The sequence below is a fragment of the Meles meles genome, chromosome 5 (genome assembly GCF_922984935.1).
Source record: "Meles meles chromosome 5, mMelMel3.1 paternal haplotype, whole genome shotgun sequence".
Lineage (NCBI taxonomy): Eukaryota > Metazoa > Chordata > Mammalia > Carnivora > Mustelidae > Meles > Meles meles.
Window position 1 is genome coordinate 125,590,355 of NC_060070.1, and position 25,732 is coordinate 125,616,086.

The 25,732-nt window shown below is 41.6% G+C and overlaps 1 protein-coding gene across 1 annotated transcript in view; it reads left to right on the top strand.

The window, feature by feature from the left end:
• The window catches only part of LOC123942239, a 19,289-nt gene extending 1,318 nt beyond the window's left edge, over positions 1–17,971 (top strand). The window contains exon 4 of the mRNA XM_046006105.1: positions 17,088–17,971. The gene's annotated coding sequence lies outside the window, so the exon portion shown is untranslated. The remainder of the gene's footprint in view (positions 1–17,087) is intronic.
• Positions 17,972–25,732: the final 7,761 nt, after the last annotated feature.

Consider the following 25,732-nt stretch of genomic DNA (forward strand, 5'->3'; position numbering starts at 1 on the left):
CTTAAAGACATTGTTTACCTCCTCCAGTGGAGTAAAAGTCTTGCCTTTCTGCTGCTCACGTTTTTATCTTCCACTCGCTCGGCGGCTGACCGCAAGCAAGCTTGCAATAAACCGCGATTAAAGTGGTTGCTGCCTAACGCTCATTCTTTCCACTTTGGAGGCTATGACTCCAGATTGTCCCAAAGAGCAGATGATGCTTGTGTGGGGACTTCAGACTTTTGCATTGTAGCCTCCCTGCTTTCCTCTTCTACTGGAAGCTTTGCAGGCCTGTGACTCTGGAGGAAGAGCCTGCTGAAAGAAGTATGTTGAAACTAGGGACGAGATGCTGAAGAGAGGCGATGGAGCTGGGGAGGACCTAGTGCAGGGTGGAATAGTGATGAGACTGGAGAGGAGTTAGTGCTAGGAGTGTCTGATATTGTTCATCAAAATGTCAGCTTGTCCCACCTTCTTTCCCCCAATACTTGGCATGCAGAATGAAAGACATGGGCAAATTTTGGTGTACCCATTTCTAGGAGGAAATGGCTGAAGGGCCCATCTTGTTCCTGTGTAAGTTGTGATATTTACAAACACAATGTAGTATTTAACCTTACATCCTGGGAGCCAGATACTGTTTACTTGCAGAAAACATCAAATGTGTGAGGTATAGGGGTTTAGGATCAGGCATACTATTATAATTGATTTCCTTGAGCTTTTTTTTCTGGTAGCCAATGATTTGAAGAGGATTAGACTTGGGAAAATTATTTTTCTCATTGTTATTTGACTGTTAGGAATTTTAACTGTGGTAAACTTTAGTTTATAAAACACCTAAATCTTTTTTTTTTTTTTTTGAAATTTTATATAATTATTTGAGAGAGTGCACGAGAGAGAGAGAGAGATCAGGAGCACGTCAGAGGGAAAGGGAGAAGTGGAGGCCTGGCTGAGCAGGGGGCCTGCTGAGGGACTCATCCCAGGACTCCAGGTATCATGACCCAGGTGGAAGGCAGAAGGCTAACTGACTGAGCCACCTGGCTGCCCAAAACACCTCAGTTTTAAGATAGGGTAGTTTGAAAGCCACTAAATGAGGGGTCAGCCACTTTAGCTTTGCTTTGGAGGGAGGGTGGTGACGGTGAGGTTTGGTTCTGGTTTTGATTTGTTCATTTGTAACTTTTTAAAGTGTTGCTAGCATTCCATACTGGCTTTCTGTTTGTAGGTGACCATTCCGAGGAGGAAGAGTATTTCAAAAGTCTGTGAAGAATGTGTTTTCCTGGAGACTGATTATTAACAAGATTTTATGCTGAATATGGAAGGAAAGGCGAGAGAATGTTTAGATAAAAATATAAAATTACGGGGAGCCTGGGTGGCTCAGTGGGTTAAGCCTCTGCCTTTGGGCCAGATCATGATCTCAGGGTCCTGGGATCGAGCCCTGCATCAAGTCCTGCATCTCTGCTCAGCAGGGAGCCTGATTCCCCCTCTCTCTCTGCCTGCCTCTCTGCCTACTCGTGATCTCTCTATCACATAAATAAATAAAATCTTAAAAAAAAATTATGTAACCAGGTGGTGGGTAATAGGGAGGGCACGTACTGCATGGAGCACTGGGTGTGATGCCAAAACAATGAACACTGTTATGCTGTAAATAAACAAATAAACGAATAAAAAATATATATATATATAAAAAAAGAACTTGAAATTAAAAAAAAAATTATGTAGGGCATGCACTAGGATATAGAATAGGGGTTGGCAAATCTTTCCTGTGAAGAACCAGATAAGCTGTATTTTCTGCTTTGAGGCTCATACTTCCTCTGTATTTGTAGTGTGAAAACAGTGTTAGATAGTACTAAACGAATGAGAATTGCTTTGTTCCAATAAACTTCTTGTATGGACACTGAAATTTGAATTTCATATGTCATAAAATACTTATTTTTCTTTTGATTTAACTCCCAATCATTTAAAAATGTAAAAACCGTTTTTAGTTTGTAGGCCATATAAACACAGGCACCCCTGACATAGAACAATAATGAAATACCCAGGATGTTTTAAGAGAGAGTAATTGGGAACAAGGGTGAGCACAATGCTGTGATATCTTATTTCTATCTGTGTGAAATATTACACAAAATAATAATAAAGGAAATCTTAAATCTTAACCCACATTATGACTTGTGAAACTTGGTAAGTTGAGATTTATGAATATAGTAGGATACAAGTACATTCTTTAAACAAACTGTTTTCCTTGCTCAGAATTGAAAGGAATTGTAGTTCAAGGGATGGAATAATGCTGAGTTACAATGTTGATTTATTTATATCAAGGCATTTCCACCAAAGGAGTATGCAAAAATGCATTACAGTGATGACATGGAGAATTAAAATAAAAAAAAATGTACATTGTAATATATTTTAAATTCAATTTAGTTAACATACGGCATATTATTAGTTTCAGGGATAGAATTTAGTGATTCATCAGTTGCATGTAAGACCCAGTGCTCATTATATCAAGTGTCCTCAGTTACCCCATTCTGCATTTAATTCCCCTCCAGCAACCCTCAGTTTGTTCCCTATAGTTTAGAGTCTCTTATGGTTTGTCTTCTCTGTATCTTATTTGTTTTCCCTTCCCTTCTTCTGTGTTCATCTGTTTTGTTTAGAAAATTCCAGATAGGAATGAAATCATATGGTATTTGTCTTTCTCTGATTGACTTGTTTTGCATAGCCTAATACCCTCTAGTTCCATTCATTTTGTTGCAAATGGCAAGATTTCATTCTTTTTGATGGCATAGTAATATTCCATATTGTATATATAACACATCTTTTTTTTTCCTCTATAAGTGAAAAGCCAAATTGGGCTTTTTTTTTTTTTTTTTTTAAGATTTTGTTTATTTTTGTGAGAGTGTGCACATGAGTGGAAGGGGGGCAGAGGGAGAAGCAGATTTCTGCAGAGCCAGGAGCCCAATGTGAACTTGGTCCCAGGAGCCTGGAATCATGACCTGAACTGAAGGCAGACCCTTAACCAACTGAGCCACCCAGGTACCCTGGGATTTTTTTTTTTTTCAACTTAAAATCAATGTAATTAACTTACGGTATATTATTATCTCTAGGGGTAGAATTTAGTGATTCATCAGTTGCATATAACACGCAGGGCTCATTATATCAAATTCCCTCCTTAATGCCCATCACCCAGTTACTCCATGCCCCCATCTACTTCCCTTCCAGAAACCGTGTTTGTTTTCTAGAGTTAAGAGTCTTTTATGGTTTGTCTCCCTCTCTGATTCCATCTTATTTTTTTTCCTTTCCTTCCCCTATGTTTGCTTTATGTCATAAATTTAAATATTTCTACTAACGTGGATATGAATAAAATCATATATTTGTTTTTTTAATGTCATTCTATTTTATTATTTTAGTTTAGTTTTGTTTCAGTGTTCCAAAATTCATTGTTTATGCACTACACCCAGTGCTCCATGCAATATGTGCCCTCCTTACTACCTAGCACCAGGCTCACCCAACCCCCCCGCCCCCTGATCCTCCTCCTCTCCAAAACCCTCAGTTTGTTTCTTAGAATCCACACTCTTTCATGGTTTGTTAACACCTCCGATTTCCCCCAATTCACTTCTCCTCTCCAGCTCCCAGTGTCCTCCGTGTTATTCCTTATGCTCCAGAAGTAAGTGAAACCATGTGATAATTGACTCTCTCTGCTTGACTTATTTCACTCAGCATAATCTCCTCCAGTCCCATCCATGTTGATACAAAAGTTTGGTATTCATCCTTTCTGATGGAAGCGTAATATTCCATCGTATATATGGACCACATCTTTATCCATTCATCTGTTGAAGAGCATCTTGGCTCTTTCCACAGTTTGGTGACTGTGGCCATTGCTGCTATGAACATTGGGGTACAGGTGGCCCTTCTTTTAACTACATCTGTATCTTTGGGGTGAATGTCCAGTAGTGTAATTGCAGGGTCATAGGGTAGCTCTGTTTTTTTTTTTTTTTTTTAATTTTTTATTTTTATTTATTTATTTTTTTAAGATTTTATTTATTTTATTTATTTGACAGAGAGATCACAAGTAGGCAGAGGCAGGCAGAGAGAGGAGGAAGCAGGCTCCCCGCTGAGCAGAGAGCCCGATGCGGGGCTTGATCACAGGAACGTGGGATCATGACATGAGCCAGAGGCAGAGGCCTTAACCTGCTGAGCCACCCAGGTGCCCCAGTTTTTGTTTTTTTTTAAAGATTTTTATTTATTTATTTGACAGAGATCACGAGCAGGCAGAGAGGCAGGCAGAGAGAGAGAGGGAAGCAGGCTCCCCGCTGAGCAGAGAGCCCGACTCAGGCCTCAATCCCAGGACCCTGGGACCATGACAGCCAAAGGTAGAGGATTTAACCCACTGAGCTACCCAGGCGCCCCAGTAGCTCTGTTTTTAATTTCTTTTTTTTTTTTAAATTTTATTTTTTAAATTTTTATTTATTTTTTAAATTTCTTTTCAGTGTTCCAGAATTCATTGTTTATGCACCACACCTAGTGCTCCATGCAATACGTGCCCTCCATAATACCCTACACCAGGCTCACCCAACCTCCCACCCTCTGCCCCTCCAAAACCCTCAGTTTGTTTTTCAGAGTCCACAGTTTTTCATGGTTCGTCTCCTCCTCCAATTTCCCCCAACTTCGTTCTCCTCTCCATCTCCCCATGTCCTCCGTGTTATTTCTTATGCTCCACAAATAAGCGACACCATATGATAATTGACTCTCTCTGCTTGACTTATTTCACTCAGCATAATCTTTTCCAGTCCCGTCCATGTTGATACAAACGTGGGGTATTCATCCTTTCTGATAGAGGCGTAATACTCCGTAGTATATACGGACCACATCTTCCTTATCCATTCGTCCGTTGCAGGACATCTTGGTTCTTTCCACAGTTTGACGACTGTCGCCATTGCTGCTATGAACATTGGGGTACAGATGGCCCTTCTTTTCACTACATCTGTATCTTTGGGATAAATACCCAGTAGTGCAATTGCAGGGTCATAAGGAAGCTCTATTTTTAATTTCTTAAGGGATCTCCACACTGTTTTCCAAAGGGGCTGCACCAACTTGCATTCCCACCAACAGTGTCAGAGGATTCCCCTTTCTCCACATCCTCTCCAACACACGTTGTTTCCTGTCTTGCTAATTTTGGCCATTCTAACTGGTGTCAGGTGGTATCTCAATGTAGTTTTGATTTGAGTCTCTGTGATGGCCAATGATGGGTTCCCCTTTCTCCACATCCTCTCCAACACACGTTGTTTCCTGTCTTGTTAATTTTGGCCATTCTAACTGGTGTAAGGTGGTATCTCAGTGTAGTTTTGATTTGAATCTCCGTGATGGCCAATGATGATGAACATTTTTTCATATGTATGTTAGCCATTTGTATGTCTTCATTGGAGAAGTGTCTGTTCATGTCTTCTGCCCATTTTTTGATGTGATTATCTGTTTTGTGTGTGTTGAGTTTGAGGAGTTCTTTATTGGATCTTGGATATCAGCCCTTTGTCTGTAGTGTCATTTGCGGATATCTTCTCCCATTCCGTGGTTGCCTTTTTGTTTTGTTGACTGTTTCCTTAGTTGTGCAGAAGCTTTTGATCTTGATGAAGTCCCAAAGGTTCATTTTCCCTTTGTTTCCTTTGCCTTTGGAGACATGTCTTGAAAGAAGTTGCTGTGGTTGATGTCGAAGAGGTTACTGCCTATGTTCTCTAGGATTTTGATAGATTCCTGCTTCACATTGAGGTCTTTTATCCATTTCGAGTTTATCTTTGTGTGTAAGAGAATGTTCGAGTTTCATTCTTTTATGCATAGCTGTCCAATTTTCTCAGCACGGTTTATTGAGAGACTGTCTTTTTTCCACGGATATTTTTTCCTGCTTTGCGTAAGATTAGTTGACCATAGAGTTGCGGGTTCATATCTGGGCTCTCTACTCTCTTCCACTGGTCTATATGTCTGTTTTTGTGCCAGTACCATGCTGTCTTGGTGATCACAGCTTTGTAGTAAAGCTTGAAATCAGGCAACGTGATGCCTCCGGTTTTTTCTTTTTCAACATTTCCTTAGCAATTCCGGGTCTCTTCTGATTCCAGACAAATTTTAGGATTATTTGTTCCAGCTCTTTGAAAAATGCCAGTGGAATTTTGATCGGAATGGCATTGAAAGTATAAATTGCTCTAGGCAGTATAGACATTTTAACAATGTTTATTCTTCCAATCCATGAGCATGGCCTACTTTTCCATCTTTTTGTGTCTTCAGTTTCTCTTTTGAGTGTTCTGTAGTTCCTCGAGTACAGATCCTTTACCGCTTTGGTTAGGTTTATTCCCAGGTATCTTATGGTTTTTGGTGCTATAGTAAATGGAATTGATTCTCTCATTTCCCTTTCTGTAGTTTCATTGTTAGTGTATAGGAAAGCATTCTGTACATTGATTTTTGTATACAGCCTCATTACTGAATTGCTGTATGAGTTCTAGTAGTTGGGGGTGGAGTCTTTTAGGTTTTGCATAGAAAGTATCATGTCATTTGCAAAGCGAGAGAGTTTGACTTCTTCATTGCCAATTTGAATACCTTTTATTTCTTTTTGTTGTCTGATTGCTGTTGCTAGGACTTCTAGTACTATGTTGAACGAGAGTGATGAGAGTGGGCATCCTTGTCGTGTTCCTGATCTCAAAGGGAAGGCTCTCAGCTTTTCCCCATTGAGGATGATACTTGTGCGTTTTTCATAGATAGATTTTATGAAGTTGAGGAATGTTCCCTCTATCCTTATACTTTGAAGCGTTTTAATTAGATAAGGATGCTATATCTTGTCAGATGCTTTTTCTGCATCAATTGAGAGGACCCGGTGGTTCCACTCTCTTCTCTTACTGGTTTTTTCTATCACATTGATTGATTTGTGAATGTTGAAGCACCCTTGCATCCCATGGATAAATCCCACCTGGTCATGGTGGATAATCTTTTTAATGTGCTGTTGGATCCTATTAGCTAGGATCTTATTGAGAATCTTGGCATCCGTATTCATCAGGGATATTGGTCTGAAATTCTGCTTTTTGATGGGGTCTTTTCCTGGTTTAGGGATTCCTCTTAGGACCTCTTTTGCTATATCCCACAGGTTTTGAACTGTCGTGTTTTCATTTTCATTTTTTTCTGTTTGCTTTTTAAATTCTTCTTTAATTTCCTGGTTGACCCATTTATTCTTTAGTAGGATGCATCTTTTTTTTTTTTTAGATTTTATTTATTTATTTGACAGACAGATCACAAGTAGGCAGAGAGGCAGGCAGAGAGAGAGAGAGAGAGTAGGCTCCCTGCTGAGCAGAGAGCCCGATGCGGGGCTCGATCCCAGGACCCTGGGATCACGACCGAGCCGAAGGCAGAGGCCCTAACCCACTGAGCCACCCAGGTGCCCCTAGTAGGATGCTTCTTAACCTCCATGTATTTGTTCCAGAATTTCTCTTGTGATTGAATTTTTAAGTGGGTAGTCTGAAAATATGCATGGTATAACCTCATTCTTTTGGTATTGGTTGAGGCCAGATTTGTGACCCAGTGTGTGATGTATTTTGAAGAAAGTTCCATGTGCACTTGAGAGGAATGTGTATTCTATTGCTCTAGGATGAAATACTCTGAATATACCTTTGAAGTCCATCTGGTCTAGTGTGTCATTCAAAGCCCTTATTTCCTTGTTGATCTTCTGCTTAGATGATCTGTCCATTGCTGTGAGTGGGGTGTTAAAGTCCCCTACTATTACTGTATTAGTATTAATGTGTTTCTTTAAGCTTGTTATTAATTGGTTTATATATTTGGCTGCTCCAAGTTAGGGGCATAAATATTTATAATTGTTAGATCTTCTTGGTGGATAGACCCTTTTATTTTGATACTGTGTCCTCCTTCATCTCTTTACACTCTTTGTTTTAAAGTCTGAGTTCTCCAATGCAAGCATTGCTACCCCTGCTTTCTTTTGATGTTCGTTAGCATGATAAATTGTTCTCCACCCCTCACTTTCAATCTGGAGGTGTCTTTGGGTGTAAAATGAGTCTCTTGTAGACAGCATATTGATGGGTCTTGTTTTTTATCCAATCTGATATCCTATGTCTTTTGATTGGAGCATTTAGTCCATTTACATTGAGTAATTATTGAAAGATACCAGTTTAGTGGCATTGTATTACCTTTTTTTTTTTTTTTTTTAAAGATTTTATTTATTTGACAGAGAGAGATCACAAGCAGGCAGAGAGGCAGGCAGATAGGGAGAGGAGGAAGCAGGCACCCCGCCAAGCAGAGAGCCCGATGCGGGGCTCGATCCCAGGACCCTGGGATCATGACCCGAGCCGAAGGCAGAGGCCCGACCCACCGAGCCACCCAGGCGCCCCGCATTGTATTACCTTTAAAGTCACTGTTACTGTAGATTGTCTCTGCTTTTTTCTGAGCTTTGTTTCTTTTGGACTCTTTCTCCACTCACGAAATCTCCTTTAATATTTCTTGCAGGGCTGTTTTAGTGTTTACAAATTCCTTTAGTTTTTGTTTATCCTAGAAACTATCCCTCCTTCTGTTCTGAATGACAGCCTTGTTAGATAAAGTATTCTTGGCTGCATATTTTCTGTACTTTGCACAGTGAGTATATGATGCCAGTCCTTTCTGGCCTGCCAGGTCTCTGTGGATGGGTCTCCTGTTGGTCTGATGTTTCTACCCTTGTAGGTTATGGACCTCTTGTCCCGAGCTGCTTTCAGGATTTTCTCTGAAATTTGCAAGCTTCACTATAATATGTGGAGGTGTTGACCTATTTTTATTGATTTTGAGGGGGGTTCTCTGTGCCTCCCAGACTTGATTGGCTGTTTCCTACCCCAGGTTAGGGAATTTATCAGCCACAATCTGTTCATATAAACCTCTTGTCCCTCTCCTTTTTTTCTGAGACACCTATTATTTTAATACTATTTTGCTTCATGGTATCGCTGATTTCTTGAATCTTTCCTTCATGAGCCAGTATGCTTCTCTCTCTTTTCCTCAGCTTCCTTAATCTCCATCATTTTGCCTTCTATAACTATCTCTTCTGCACCATTTAATCCTAGCTGTTAGGGCCTCCCTTTTTTACTGTATCTCAGTAATAGAATTTTTAATTTCAGCCTGATGAGATTTTAGTTCTTTTTTTTCTCCAGTAAGGGATTCTCTAGTGTCTTATATACTTTTTTAAACCCAGCTAGTATCTTTATAATTGTTTTGAAAACTAGTTCTGACATCTTACTCAGATCCATATTGATTAAATCTCTGGCAGTGAGTACTACCTCCTGTTCTTTCTTTTGGGGTGTGTTTTTCTGTCTCATTATGTCCAGAAAAGAATAAATGAAAGAGAGAAAAAATAGAGGGGCACCTGGGTGGCTCAGTGGGTTGAAGCCTCTGCTTTCAGCTCAGGTCATGATCCCAGGGTCCTGGGATCGAGCCCCACATCCGGCTCTCTGCTCAGCGGGAAGCCTGTTTCCTCCTGTCTCTCTGCCTGCCTCTCTGCCTACTTGTGATCTGTGTCTGTCAGATAAATAAAATCTTTAAAAAAAAAGAGAGAGAGAGAGAAAAAATATAAAAATAACACCACCACCAGAAAAATACAAACTAAACAAACTAGAAGAAAAGCAGAAAGAAAACAAAATAAGAAAAAAATCAAACAAGAAGTAAAATGGAACAGAACAATAAACTAGATCCTGGGTGTATTTTGGTCTTTGTGTTAAAAGAATCTAGATCCGGGGCACCTGGGTGGCTCAGTGGTTTAAGCTGCTGCCTTCAGCTCAGGTCATGATCTCGGGGTCCTGGGATCGAGTCCCGCATCGGGCTCTCTGCTTGGCGGGGAGCCTGCTTCCTCCTCTCTCTCTCTGCCTGCTTCTCTCCCTACTTGTGATCTCTATCTGTCAAATAAATAAATAAAATTAAAAAAAAAAAAAAAAAGAATCTAGATCCCAAAAGAGGAAAGAAGGAAGAACTTTTATATATACTAAAATAAAATGAAAAGAAACTAAAAATAAGAAACATATATTTTATATATATTATATATATATTTATAAAATATATGTTATATATGTATATAAGAAACTATATATAAATTAAATATGAAACATGTTATATATTTATATATAATAATTTATATATAAATAATTAAAATATTTTTAATATTTTAAAATATTTATTATTATAATTAGATTATACATATATATAAATATATATATATATATATAAAGAATTAGGGGCGCCTGGGTGGCTCAGTTGGTTAGACAGCTGTTTTTGTCTCAGGTCATGATCCCTGGGATGGAATACTGGGATGGAGCCCTACATCGGGTTTCCTGTTGAGCAGAGAGCCTGCTTCCCCCCTCCCTCTGCCTGCTGTTGTACCTACCTGTGCCCTCTCTTTGTGCCAAATAAATAAAATCTAAAAAAAGAATAAAAATTGATAAATTAAGAAAATTACTTTAGAAAAACTAAGAGATTACAGAGTAATAAAAAAGCTACTAATGGTACATACTGTTTTTCCTGCTATTTGAATTTTTGCAGTTCTCTATGATCTATAAATTTGGTGTTAGCCAGATGTTCCTGCTTATCTTCTGGGGGTGGGCCCTGTGTTGTTGCCCTGGTGAAATGTTGGCCCCTTTGTCAGGGGTTCCAGGCTCAGTGTAAGCAGCTCCAGGTTGCACTGTATGGCACTGTTTTGCTCCCTGAAGGCTCTCAGCACCACTTGGGATGAAAATGGCAGCACCCCAATCTCTAGCCCGAGCTGAAAGTTCACACTCCCACTCTCAGTGAGCCTTCATAGAAAAGCACTCAATCACTCTTGTCTCCCTGGTTTCTGTGCTGGTTCACCCAGCCTATGACTGAACGTTTTTTATCTCAGGCACACGACCAAGTTTCCAGTCTTCCTAACTTCATGGACTTCTGTGGTGGGGACTTGTGCCATTCCTCCCGACTGAGGGAGGAGGGTCTTGCCAAGCTACTGCCTTTTACAACGCCCCTGCTTGGAGAGTGGTTGTACCATCGTGCAACAGTTCATGGTTTATGGAGACATGGAACAAAAAGCTGATACCTAGACTGGTGTTTCGGCCAGCTTCCCTGAAACGACTGCATTCAGACATCCTGGCTTTTTCTGACCCCTGGTATCTTATGGCAACGTTGTCCCACCTGGACTCCACCCCACTTTGCTACCAGAGCAACTTAAAGCCAGGGATGTCTCCAAGTGTAGCAGACTTCTAAAACTTATGAGTTTGTACTCCACTGCCTGTAATACTTTCCGGTAGACCCCTTAAGCTCCCTCCTTTCCCTGGTTTATCTCCCAATATATCTCGCCCTGGATGCACATCTCTGCACTTTCTACCTTATAAAAAGTGGTTGCTTTTTCTATTTGTAGAATTGCCGTAATTCTTTTCTCAGATTTCCAATTGATTTCATAGGTGTTCAGAATGATTTGGTAACGATCTAGCTGAATTCCAGGGACCAGACAATATTAGGATCCCATACTCCTCTGCCATCTTAAATCCTACTGACCCATTTATTCTTTAGTAGGGTACTCTTTATCATCCATGTATTTGTGGTCCTTCCAAATTTTTTCTTGTGATTGAGTTCAAGTTTTAAAGCATTGTGGTCTGAAAATATGCATGGTATAACCTTTTTTTAATTTAAATTCAATTTGCCACATTATAGTAGTTTTTGATATAATGTTCAATGAATCATTAGTCGCCATAATCTTAATCTTTTTGTACTGGTTGAAGACCTGATTTGTGACCCAGTGTGTAATCTGTTCTGGGGAATATTCCATGAGCACTTGAGAGGAATGTTATTCTGTTGCTTTAAGATGAAATACTCTGAATATATCTTTGAAGTCCATCTGGTCCAGTGTGTCATTCAAAGCCCTTATTTCCTTGTTAATCTTCTGCTTAGATGATCTGCCCTTTGCTGTGAGTGGGGCATTAAAGTCCCCTACTATTACTGTATTTGTATCAATGTGTTTCTTTTCTTTTTTCTTAAGATTTTATTTATTTACTTGACAGAGAGATCACAAGTAGGCAGAGAGGCAGGCAGAGAGAGAAGGGGAAGCAGGCTTCCCACTGAGGAGAGAACCCAATGGAGGGCTTGATCCCAGGACCCTGAGATCATGACCTGAGCCAAAGGCTTAACCCACTGAGCCCCATCAATGTGTTTCTTTAAGTTTGTTATTAATTGGTTTCTATATTTGGGTGCCCCATGTTAGGGACATAAATATTTACAATTGTTAGATCTTTTTGTTGGATAGACCCCTTTAATATGATGGTGTCCTTCTTTGTCTCTGTAAGGACCTATTTTATATTTTTATTTTAGCCAGAGGCGTCCATTGAGGTTAAACAATAACTTTGTTGTTTAACCCTTAAACTGTCCCTGCTCCCCTCCCCCAGGGGACTTAAAAACAAGTCCCGGAAAACAGCTCCAGGTGTGGAGGCCAAGAAAAACAAGGCTGTACCCACCTCGAGTCTAGCCCTGACATAAGTACAGCCATCTTGGCAAAACAAAAGCTGGCACCTTGCACTGTAACATTGGGTTAGCATAAGAATGGCCATCCTGAAGGCTGGGAAGCCATTTTACTGAACGTCCCTAACTGGCGGACACTGCGTACGTGACTTGAGATAAGAACCTGAAAAAAATCATATACCACCAGGGCGGTTAAGCAGTGGCACCATGGGGACCGGATGTTAAAGAAAAACAAATAGTTAACTTGCAGAGATCACAATCCTGCAAGACAGGAGTCTCCCTTGGTTTACAAATGTCCTAGTGATTTACAACAAAGAAGCTATCTTCTCAATAGTCAATTTCCAGAGACAAATAGCTCAGTTCCTTGAGGCCTAAGGTCGCCCTCCCCACCATAAAACTGAAGGAGGCTGAGGTGGAGGGAAATGTAAATAAAGTTAAATTTCTTCTGAACCTAAATCTCACATAACCACCAGGGTGACTCCGGGGTGGCAAAAAGTTAAACAAAGTTAAACTGTCAAAGTGGGGCGCAAGATATGTATGTAGTTATGAAAAAGTGCCTTGAAAATGCTATATAAACCCTAGGCTTTGAGTGCTTGGGGTTCTTGTTGAAACCTGCTGTGCCGGGCAGATACTTGGACCCCAGCCAGCTGGAAATAAACCTCGCTGTGTGACTTGCGTTATCGAGAGTGTTCTCTTTCTAATTGAGGGGTGGTCAACTCTGTACCCTAACAGTCTCTTCTTACAGTCTTTGGTTTAAAACCTTGTTTGTGGGGCACCTGGGTGGTGCCCTCCCTGAAGGCTTTTGGCACCCATGTGCAGGATGAAAATGGCGGGAGGACTGCTTCTCCCTCTCCCACTCCCCCTGCTTGTGTTCCCTCTCTTGCTGTCTCTCTCTCTCTGTCAAATAAATAAATAAATAAATAAAATCTTAAAAAAAAAAACCCAAAACCCAAAACCTTGTTTGTCTGATACAAGTGTTGCTACTTCAGCTGCCCCTTCCTCCCACACCTCATCTTCTGGGACTCCATTTGCATGGATATTATTTTGCTATATGAAATTTCCCTAGCCCTTTAGCTGAGTTGTGCCCACCACTCTTCAGTGAGCCTTCACAGAAAAGCAGTCAATCACTCCTGTCTCCCTGGTTTCTGTCAGAATTCTGTGTTCACCCAGCATGTGACATAGTGTTTTTATCTCAGGCATGCTGTTTCAGGTCACTAAATTTACAGACTCCTGCTACATGGACCTGCACTGTTCCTTCCTGTGGGGGATGGGAGGGCATCTCGCCATGTTTCTGCCTTTTGCTGGGCCCCTGCCCAGAGAATGGATGCACGATGGTGTTGCAGTTCACAGTTTATGGCAACACAGAGCAGAAAATTGGCACCTAGACTTGCTGTTTTCGGCCGGCTTCCCCATTCTTATTCCGGGAACCTGCCACACTCAGGCACCCCCATTCTTCTTGTGACCCCAGGGATCCTGAGACCACACTGTCACACCTGGGATTCTGTCCCACCTTGCCACCTGAGCAGCTTTAAGTCAGGGACTTAGACCACTGTAGCAGACTTCTAAAAGTTACAGTTTTGCACCCTGCAAAATCATGCACATTCTTTGCATCCTACAATTCTTCCAACTGATTTCCTGATTATACCTGCTCTCCAAGGTGAGAGGTGAGGCAAAGCTTAGCCTCTTTCTTGCTCATGGCACTTCCTCTCACCCTGCCTTTGCTCCCTCCTGGAGCCTCCCTGATGGAGTGAGAGGAAAGCAAGTAGTATGGTCGGAACTTGACTTTCATGTTGTAAAGAGAAAATAAAACAGATGAACAAAGGAAAGGGAAGGAAAAATAAGATAAAAATATAGAGGGAGCAACCCATAAGAGACTCTTAACTATAGGAAACAAGCTGAGGGTGGCCGGAGGGAAGGTGGATGGGGGGATGGGATAACTGGGTGATGGGCTTTAAGGAGGGCACTTGAAGTAATGAGCACTGGGTGTTATATGCCACTGACGAATCACTAAGTTCTACCCCTGAGACTAATAATACGCTGTATGTTAACTAAATGGAATTTGTATGGATAAAAAGAAAAAGTCTGTCCTCAAGAAAGAGAAGGACTGCCTTATGGGGAGGACTGAGTACCTTGTGAGCCAGTAGACTGGAGGCTCAGTGTCTTGCTAGATGTAGGCAGGAGGCTGGCCTCAGTTTCTGGTCTTTCCAACACAGCTACTTGCTTCAGCAAAGCTTGCAAGTGGAGAAGATAGTAGAAAGTCAGCTGGCAAAATGGAAGTCATGATTATATATATTCCACGATCACCACTGCCACATTTTATTGGTTGGAATATATTCTGGGTCCTGCCCACACTCAGTTGGAGGAGATTCCACAAGGCCATGTGGACCAGGAATTGGGGACCATTGGCTTTACTATAGAATCTGTCTGCGCGGGGATGTTCCAGGTGATAGATGAGAGGAATGGAGGGTTAGCAAGGTCTTTGCAATGCACATGCTCATACACAGGGTGCACAGTCACCGAACAAGATAATTATCAACTCTGGGTTTGATATTGGACCAGATGATTTGCAGAGCTAAGCTCTGTTATCCAAGCAGGGTCCTAGATACAAGAATCATGGCTGTCACTTGGAAAGATCTGTCGCAGCTTTATGGAGAGATCGCCCTCCCTGAGTATTTCCACCTTCCCTTGTCAGACCTTCTAAATCTCTAGGAAAGTACCATAACTAGTTGAGTTTAGAACCATTTTTTTTTTCTTTCCTGTGTGCTGTTGCCAGGGAAATCTTGATCTCCCACTGTTTCTACCAGTTCCTCAGACAGTATCCTGCAGTCACTTCTTGTGATTCTACTTTGTTGGTTTCTTTCTTTTCATCCAGGTTATTTCTTAGTGATTTTTCTCTTGTATTGATGAGTCAGTTACATTAAAGTCACTGTCCTCTAACTTAACCTTTCTACTAATTTTTGGACCAAATGGGCAAAGGTTCTCTTTCCAATCTCAGCTTCTTCCCACACAGGGACAAGACAGTAGTAGGATTCCTGTAGAGTTAGGAGTTGGTATTGAACCTCATTGCACGAGACAGGTAGGTCACATAGGTGTATACCTGTATCTTCTTATGTCCCTAGCATTTGGTACAACACCTGGCCCACAGTAGGCACCAATTATGCACAATGTTTGAAAAATTCACATAACATGGAAGTACAGAGTGAAAAGTAAATTTCATCTTCTGTCCCATCTATAATTCTTCCAGACTCTTTCCCTGGACATAACAGCTGTTAACCAGTTTCAACAGTAATATAGGGAGAGATTTCCATTTTAGCAGGTTTTTCTTTTCTTCTTCTTCTTCTTCTTTTTTTTTTTTTAAGATTTTATTTATTTATTTGAGAGGGAGATAGAGCATGATTGGGGCAGGGGAGAGGGAGAAGTAAGCTCCCTGGAGCAGGGAGCTGGATGTGGGTCTTGATCCCAGGACCCTAGGATCATGACCTGAGCTGAAGGCCAATGCCCAACCAACTGCAGCAGGTGGTATTTTACCAAGTATTCTATCTGCATCTTTGTTCTCAATTAATACTATATTGTGAGACTGTCTCACTATTTACATGAAATCTGGTTCAAGATTTGATATTGATAATGACCGTTCTGTTGTTGGTAATTTTAAAAACTTTAAGTGAAGCAAAAATCATAGTCATTCCATTGTGACAGAGTTTCATGGAGCACGTTGTCACTCAGATTAAAAATAGCCTCATTGAAGTAGAGATGCAACATGGGGGGTTGGGGGGTAGGAGAAGAATAAATGAAACAAGATGGGATCGGGAGGGAGACAAACCATAAGTGACTCTTAATCACAAAACAAATGAGGGTGACCAGGGGGAGGAGTGTTGGGAGAGGGGGGTGGGGTTATGGACATTGGGGAGGGTTTGTGGTATGGTGGGTGCTGTGAAGTGTGTAAACCTGGCGATTCACAGACCTGTATCCTGGGGATAAAAATACATTCTATGTTTATAAATAAATAAATAAATGAATAAATAAAATAGCCTCATTCATTCACCAGCCTCCCCTGAGGCTACTTTTGTCTGTGTGACTACATTCCAGCTATGGTGACACAGAACGAGGTAGTAGGTGTTTCCGTAAAACGAAGGAACTTCCTGTTCTTCTGCTCTCCCTGCCCTGCTTACAGACCACGGACTATGGTCCTAGGTGCCCTAGTTCTAATAAGAAAACTTCCCAGGGTCATTGTCACCAGTGTGTCTGGACAGCCTCATGGTGCAGAGCGACCCTACAGCCCCAGACGTCTCACCTCACTCATGGGACATACACAAGCTGCTGTCTGGTCGACACTACTGTTAGCTGGGTTTCTATTGTACACGACTGAACTAATGCATATGGAGAGGGGAGGGCTTCCTGGAGGGGGTGGCCATGGTGGTCTGATCTGGAGATGAGCAGAGACGGATACACAGGGGGCAGCACTGGGGGCTCCCTGGGACCCTGTCTGTGTTGGAGAAAGGGAGAGCTGGGCCCCAGGGGCAGCACAGGGAGACTGAAAACTATTTTCTTCTCATCTTTGTAGCCACAGGCTGCCCTGGGGGCGTGCATGAATTTACCAGCTGTTACATTTGGGGGTCTGTGTTTCTTCTCTTCCCTTCCTGTATTTTTTACAGAATTCCTTTGTTGACTGCAGCCAGGGTGAGAATCCCTGCTGGCGACCTTTCCTCCTCCCCCTCCTGTCTGAGGGCAGTGGCTGTGGGGGCTGAGATCTAGAGAAGAAACCCATCAGAGGGAAAAGGAACGCAATGTCATTTGTCATCGGATTCTATCAGAAATCTGCACTTATCCAGGCTGGCTTGGATGGCCCACCTTGAGACTGTGGAGCCCAGGCCCTCATATCTTGTGTCCTGGTGATTCCAGATACTCACTGCATGACTTCCCTCTATTCTGTGTGTCACCAGCAAGTCACTATGTCCAGCTTCTGTACCCAAAGTGGGTATTATTACACAAGGGCATGATACTGGAGGATGGGAACACTGGGGCCATCTTGGGATCTGCCTACAGCAGGGGTGACTTTGGGAACCACCTGAATGCGTGGCCTCTCACAGGCCTGTGGCTAGGAATGCAAAGACCAGACCAAATGAAGAGTTCAAGTCCAAGGATGTTGGTGATCACTCCCCAGGAATCCATATCAGAGTCGGGATGTCACACATAGTTGCAGGGGGACAGGGCCTGAGGCTCCACCAGTCAGGGGACCACACGCCAGACTCTGACTCAGGATGTGTGATGGAGAAGACGGGACAGTGCTGCAGGCATTTGGCACAGGTGGTGTGAGTGGTCGTCATGTCATGCAGCTGCTGGGAGCGGCAGCGACAGCAATTCTGGCCTCAAGGTGCAGTGGTGTGAACCGTGGGACCTGTGCCCAGCACCGGGGCAGTGGTTCCTCTTTGGGCCTTGACCTGGGGTGCGATGGTGGATTCTGTTCCTGCCTGTGCAGCCTTGGGCCTCTTCTGTGGCTTTCCATGAAATAAAATGAGGCCCAGTACTCTCTATCGTACATATTTTCCCATTTATATAATTTATATATTTCATGTATTTTAAATTATGCTTTAATATTTATATTATGCATACTTTATATTTTTATATTATGTATTTATAATTTATACTAGATATGTTTCTCTATAAATATATGTAGTTTCAGTTAAAGCAACTTGGAATCTGTTCAAAACAAGGAACAAGAAATCCATGAGGGAATATTTTCAGAGAGCAGGGATTCAGAAATTTTTTCCAGTTTTATTGAGAAATAATTGACATGTAACATGTGTTTAAGTGTACAACCTGTTGATTCATTTATGTACTGCAAATGATAGCCTTGGCTAACACCTGCATCATGATACACAGTAACTTTTATTTCTTCTTTTTTGGGGGGGGTCTGCTTTTTTTTTAAGGTCTGGTCTTAGGGATGAATGAGTTTTTCTTTATGTTGAACTGATAACCGCTTCCTAAATCTTTCATCTGGTTTTGCTCCATGGGAGAGAAAATACGTTTCTCACAGCATATCTTGCATTTTTCTTCCTACAAAATACTGTTCAAATATGTATGTAAGGGGTGCCTGGGTGGCTCAGTGGGTTAGGCCTCTGCCTTTGGCTGAGGTCATGATCTCAGGGTCCTGGGATCAAGCCCCGCATCGGGCTCTCTGCTCAGCAGAGAGCCTGCTCCCCCCCCCCTCTCCCCCCCCCCCCCGCCTGCCTCTCTGTCCACTTGTGATCTCTCTCTTTCTCTGTCAAATAAATAGATAAATAAAATCTTTTTAAAAAATGTGTGTGTAAGACCCTTCCCCACACTGAGTACTCCATCAAGGACTTTACTGCTTCTTCCCTCTCTAGCAAAGCCCCAGGATTGCTTGTGTTTTTGTTACAAAATACTCAGGCCTCTCCCCAGACCTACCATCTTGGAATGTTGGGTGTGGGCTCAGGAATCACTTACTTAAGCAGCCTTACAGGAGAGGCTGATGCACGGCCATGTAGGAATCCTGCTTCATGTGCTCACTATGTGGGATCTGAAGAACAGCAGGAGCAGCACCAGCCTTGTTATAAATTTTAGAATCTCATGCTCTGCTCCAGCCTGTCTAGCTGTTCATAGTCCAGGAAATTCTTGTGTACACTAAAGGTTGGGCCTCCTTGGTCTTTGTGTTTTCTAGGTGCAGAACCAAACTATGCAATACACTCTGGGTACACTCTCATCAGCTTGTTCAACCCTGAGGAGTTCAGGGTTCTGTACTGTTCCTCTTCTTTCTGTGGCCATCACCCCTTTAGGGATGTCATCTCTGGTAAAGGCTTTAAATGTGGTTTATATGGCATGACCACTCACATCTATTTCTCCAACCCAGATATTTCTCCTACCCTGAACTCTGTATCCACCTGTCAATCTCACTTGCATCTTTTTTTAAAGATTTATTTATTTTAGAGACAAGGGGGGAGGGGCAGATGGAAAGGGAGAGAGAATGCCAAATGACTCCCTGCTGAGCAGGGAGAGGGTGATCTGATGCGGGCCTTGATGGTATGACCTCAAGATCATGACCTGAGTCAAAATCAAGATCTGATGCTTAACCAACGGAGCCACCCAGGTGCTCCACACTTGCATTTCTTTTTTTTTTTAAATTTATTTATTTTTATTTGTTTATTTACAGCATAACAGTGTTCATTGTTTTGGCATCACACCCAGTGCTCCATGAAGTACGTGCCCTCCCTATTACCCACCACCTGGTTCCTCAACCCCCAACCCCCCCCACCCCCCACCCCCCGCCGCCCCTTCATAACCCTCTGGTTGTTTTACAGAGTCCATAGTCTCTCATGGTTCATCTCCCCTTCCAGTTTCCCTCAACTCCCTCTCCTCTCCATCTCCCCATGTCCTCCATGTTATTTGTTATGCTCCACAAATAAGTGAGACCATATGATACTTGACTCTCTCTGCTTGACTTATTTCGCTCAGCATAATCTCTTCCAGTCCCGTCCATGTTGCTACAAAAGTTGGGTATTCGTCCTTTCTGATGGAGGCATAATACTCCATTGTGTATATGGACCACATCTTCCTTATCCATTCATCCGTTGAAGGGCATCTTGGTTCTTTCCACAGTTTGGCGACTGTGGCCATTGCTGCAATAAACATTGGGGTACAGATGGCCCTTCTTTTCACTACATCTCTATCTTTGGGGTAAATACCCAGCAGTACAATTGCAGGGTCATAGGGAAGCTCTGTTTTTAATTTCTTCAGGAATCTCCACACTGTTCTCCAAAGTGGCTGCACTAACTTGCATTCCCACCAACAGTGTAAGAGGGTTCCCCTTTCTCCACATCCTCTCCAACACACGTTGTTTCCTGTCTTGCTAATTTTGGCCATTCTAACTGGTGTCAGGTGGTATCTCAATGTGGTTTTAATTTGAATCTCCCTGATGGCTAGTGATGATGAACATTTTTTCATGTGTCTGATAGCCATTTGTATGTCTTCGTTGGAGAAGTGTCTGTTCATATCTTCTGCCCATTTTTTGATATGATTATCTGTTTTGTGTGTGTTGAGTTTGAGAAGTTCTTTGTAGATCCTGGATATCAACCTTTTGTCTGTACTGTCATTTGCAAATATCTTCTCCCATTCCGTGGGTTGCCTCTTTGTTTTGTTGACTGTTTCCTTTGCTGTGCAGAAGCTTTTGATCTTGAGGAAGTCCCAAAAGTTCATTTTTGCTTTTGTTTCCTTGGCCTTTGGAGACATATCTTAAAAGAAGTTGCTGTGGCTGATATCGAAGAGGTGACTGCCTATGTTCTCCTCTAGGATTCTGATAGATTCCTGTCTCACGTTGAGGTCTTTTACCCATTTCGAGTTTATTTTTGTATACGGTGTAAGAGAATGGTCGAGTTTCATTCTTCTACATATCGCTGTCCAGTTTCCCCAGCACCATTTATTGAAGAGACTGTCTTTTTTCCATTGAATATTTCTTCCTGTTTTGTCGAAGATTATTTGACCATAGAGTTGAGGGTCCATATCTGGGCTCTCCACTCTGTTCCACTGGTCTATGTGTCTGTTTTTATGCCAGTACCACGCTGTCTTGGTGATCACAGCTTTGTAGTAAAGCTTGAAATCGGGTAACGTGATGCCGCCAGTTTTGTTTTTGTTTTTCAACATTTCCTTAGCAATTCGGGGTCTCTTCTGGCTCCATACAAATTTTAGGATTATTTGCTCCAGCTCTTTGAAAAATACCGGTGGAATTTTGCTCGGAATGGCATTAAAAGTATAGATTGCTCTAGGCAGTATAGACATTTTTTTTTTATTTTTTATTTTTTATTTTTTAAATTAATTTATTTATTTTTATTTGCTTATTTACAGCATAACAGTGTTCATTGTTTTGGCATCACACCCAGTGCTCCATGCAGTATGTGCCCTCCCTATTACCCACCACCTGGTTCCTCAACCTCCCACCCCACCCCACCCCCTCCCGCCGCCCCTTCATAACCCTCTGGTTGTTTTTCAGAGTCCATAGTCTCTCATGGTTCATCTCCCCTTCCAGTTTCCCTCAACTCCCTCTCCTCTCCATCTCCCCATGTCCTCCATGTTATTTGTTATGCTCCACAAATAAGTGAGACCATATGATACTTGACTCTCTCTGCTTGACTTATTTCGCTCAGCATAATTTCTTCCAGTCCTGTCCATGTTGCTACAAAAGTTGGGTATTTGTCCTTTCTGATGGAGGCATAATACTCCATTGTGTATATGGACCACATCTTCCTTATCCATTCATCCGTTGAAGGGCATCTTGGTTCTTTCCACAGTTTGGCGACCGTAGCCATGGCTGCAATAAACATTGGGGTACAAATGGCCCTTCTTTTCACTACATCTGTATCTTTGGGGTAAATACCCAGCAGTGCAATTGCAGGGTCATAGGGAAGCTCTATTCTTAATTTCTTCAGGAATCTCCACACTGTTCTCCAAAGTGGCTGCACTAACTTGCATTCCCACCAACAGTGTAAGAGGGTTCCCCTTTCTCCACATCCTCTCCAGCACACGTTGTTTCCTGTCTTGCTAATTTTGGCCATTCTAACTGGTGTTAGGTGGTATCTCAATGTTGTTTTAATTTGAATCTCCCTGATGGCTAGTGATGATGAACATTTTTTCATGTGTCTGATAGCCATTTGTATGTCTTCGTTGGAGGAGTGTCTGTTCATATCTTCTGCCCATTTTTTGATATGATTATCTGTTTTGTGTGTGTTGAGTTTGAGAAGTTCTTTGTAGATCCTGGATATCAACCTTTTGTCTGTACTGTCATTTACAAATATCTTCTCCCATTCCGTGGGTTGCCTCTTTGTTTTGTTGACTGTTTCCTTTGCTGTGCAGAAGCTTTTGATCTTGAGGAAGTCCCAAAAGTTCATTTTTGCTTTTGTTTCCTTGGCCTTTGGAGACATACCTTGAAAGAAGTTGCTGTGGCTGATATCGAAGAGGTTACTGCCTATGTTCTCCTCTAGGATTCTGATAGATTCCTTTCTCACGTTGAGGTCTTTTATCCATTTCGAGTTTATCTTTGTGAACGGTGTAAGAGAATGGTCGAGTTTCATTCTTCTACATATCGCTGTCCAGTTTTCCCAGCACCATTTATTGAAGAGACTGTCTTTTTTCCATTGAATATTTTTTCCTGTTTTGTCGAAGATTATTCGACCATAGAGTTGAGGGTCCATATCTGGGCTCTCCACTCTGTTCCACTGGTCTATGTGTCTGTTTTTATGCCAGTACCACGCTGTCTTGGTGATCACAGCTTTGTAGTAAAGCTTGAAATCGGGTAACGTGATGCCGCCAGTTTTGTTTTTGTTTTTCAACATTTCCTTAGCAATTCGGGGTCTCTTCTGACTCCATACAAATTTTAGGATTATTTGCTCCAGCTCTTTGAAAAATATCGGTGGAATTTTGATCGGAATGGCATTAAAAGTATAGATTGCTCTAGGCAGTATAGACATTTTAACAATGTTTATTCTTCCAATCCAAGAGCATGGAACAGTCTTCCATCTTTTTGTGTCTTCTTCAATTTCTTTCATGAGTGTTCTGTAGTTCCTCGAGTACAGGTCCTTTACTTCTTTGGTTAGGTTTATGCCCAGGTATCTTATGGTTTTTGGTGCTATAGTAAATGGAATCGATTCTCTAATTTCCCTTTCTGTATTTTCATTGTTAGTGTATGAGAAAGCCACTGATTTCTGTACATTGACTTTGTATCCTGCCACGTTACTGAATTGCTGTATGAGTTCTAGTAGTTTGGGGGTGGAGTCTTTGGGGTTTTCCATATAAAGAATCATGTCATCTGCGAAGAGAGAGAGTTTGACTTCTTCCTTGCCAATTTGGATACCTTTTATTTCTCTTTGTTGTCTGATTGCCGTTGCTAGAACTTCTAATACTATGTTGAACAAGAGTGGTGAGAGTGGGCATCCTTGTCGTGTTCCTGATCTCAACGGGAAGGCTGCAAGCTTTTTCCCATTGAGGATGATATTTGTTGTGGGTCTTTCATAGATAGATTTTATGAAGTTCAGGAATGTTCCCTCTATCCCTATACTTTGAAGTGTTTTCATCAGGAACGGATGCTGGATTTTGTCAAATGCTTTTTCTGCATCAATTGAGAGGACCATGTGGTTCTTCTCTCTTCTCTTATTGATGTGTTCTATCACACTGATTGATTTGCGAATGTTGAACCAACCTTGCAACCCAGGGAAGAATCCCACCTGGTCATGGTGGATAATCTTTTTAATGTGCTGCTGGATCCTGTTTGCTAGGATCTTGTTGAGAATCTTTGCATCCATATTCATCAGTGATATTGGTCTGAAATTCTCCTTTTTGGTAGGGTCTTTGCCTGGTTTGGGGATCAGGGTAATGCTGGCTTCATAAAAAGAGTCTGGAAGTTTTCCTTCTGCTTCCATTTTTTGGAACAGCTTCAGGAGAATTGGTGTTATTTCTTCTTTGAAAGTTTGGTAGAATTCCCCAGGGAATCCGTCAGGTCCTGGGCTCTTGTTTTTTGGGAGGTTTTTGATCACTGCTTCAATCTCATTACTAGATATCGGTCTATTCAGGTTGTCAATTTCTTCCTGGTTCAATTTTGGGAGTTTGTAGCTTTCCAGGAATGCATCCATTTCATCTAGGTTGCTTAGCTTATTGGCATATAACTGTTGGTAATAATTTCTGATGATTGTTTCTATTTCCTTGGTGTTCGTTGTGATCTCTCCCTTTTCATTCATAATTTTATTAATTTGGGCTTTCTCTCTTTTCTTTTGGATTAGTGTGGCCAATGGTTTATCCATCTTATTGATTCTTTCAAAAAACCAGCTTCTAGTTTCATTGATACGTTCTACTGTATCTCTCGTTTCTACCTCATTGATCTCTGCTCTAATCTTGATTATTTCCCTTCTTGCATGTGGAATTGGTTTGATTTGTTGTTGATTCTCCAGTTCTTTAAGGTGTAGAGACAGCTGGTGTATTCTGGATTTTTCAGTGTTTTTGAGGGAGGCTTGGATGGCTATGTATTTCCCCCTTAGAACCGCCTTTGCTGTATCCCATAGGTTTTGGACCGAGGTGTCTTCATTCTCATTGGTTTCCATGAATTGTTTAAGTTCGTCTTTGATCTCCTGGTTGATCCAAGCATTCTTCAGCAAGGTGGTCTTTAGCTTCCAAGTGTTTGAGTTCCTTCTGAACTTTTCCTTGTGATTGAGTTCCAGTTTCAAAGCATTGTGATCGGAGAATATGCAGGGAATAATGTCAGTCTTTTGGTATCGGTTAAGTCCTGCTTTGTGACCCAGTATGTGGTCTATTCTGGAGAAGGTTCCATGTGCACTTGAGAAGAATGAGTATTCTGTTGTTTTAGGGTGGAATGTTCTGTATACGTCGATGAGGTCCATCTGGTCCAATGTTTCATTCAATGCTCTTATTTCTTTATTAATTTTCTGCTTCGATGATCTGTCTATTTCTGAGAGAGGCATATTAAGATCTCCTACTATTATTGTATTCATATCAATATGACTCTTTATCTTGATTAATAGTTTTCTTATGTAATTGGGTGCTCCCATATTGGGGGCATAGATATTCACAATTGTTAGATCGTCTTGGCGGATAGTCCCTTTAAGAATTATGTAGTGTCCTTCTGTATTCTGACTACAGTCTCTAGTTTAAGATCTAATTTATCTTATATGAGAATCGCTACCCCGGCCTTCTTTTGAGGCCCATTGGCATGAAAGATGCTTCTCCATCCCTTAGGTTGGATGGAGTGTATCCTTTCAGTCTGGGTGTATCCTTAGGTTCAAAATGGGTCTCTTGTAGACAACATATGGATAGGTCCTGTCGTTTTATCCAATCTGCAACCCTGTGTCGTTTTATGGGCGCATTTAGGCCATTCACATTGAGAGTGATTATTGAGAGATAGGTTTTTATTGACATCGTGTTGCCTTTGAAGTCTTTCTGTCTATAGATTGTTTCTATATTTCTGTTCAATGATATTCTTAGGATTTTTTCTCTTTTATAGGACCCCCCTTAATATTTCCTGCAGTGTTGGCTTGGTGTTTGCATAGTCTTTTAAGCCTTGCCGGTCTTGGAAACTCTTTATCTCTCCATCCATTTTATTTTTTATTTATTTATTTTTTAAATTAATTTATTTTTATTTGTTTATTTACAGCATAACAGTGTTCATTGTTTTGGCATCACACCCAGTGCTCCATGCAGTACGTGCCCTCCCTATTACCCACCACCTGGTTCCTCAACCTCCCACCCCCCCACCCTCCCACCACCCCTTCATAACCCTCTGGTT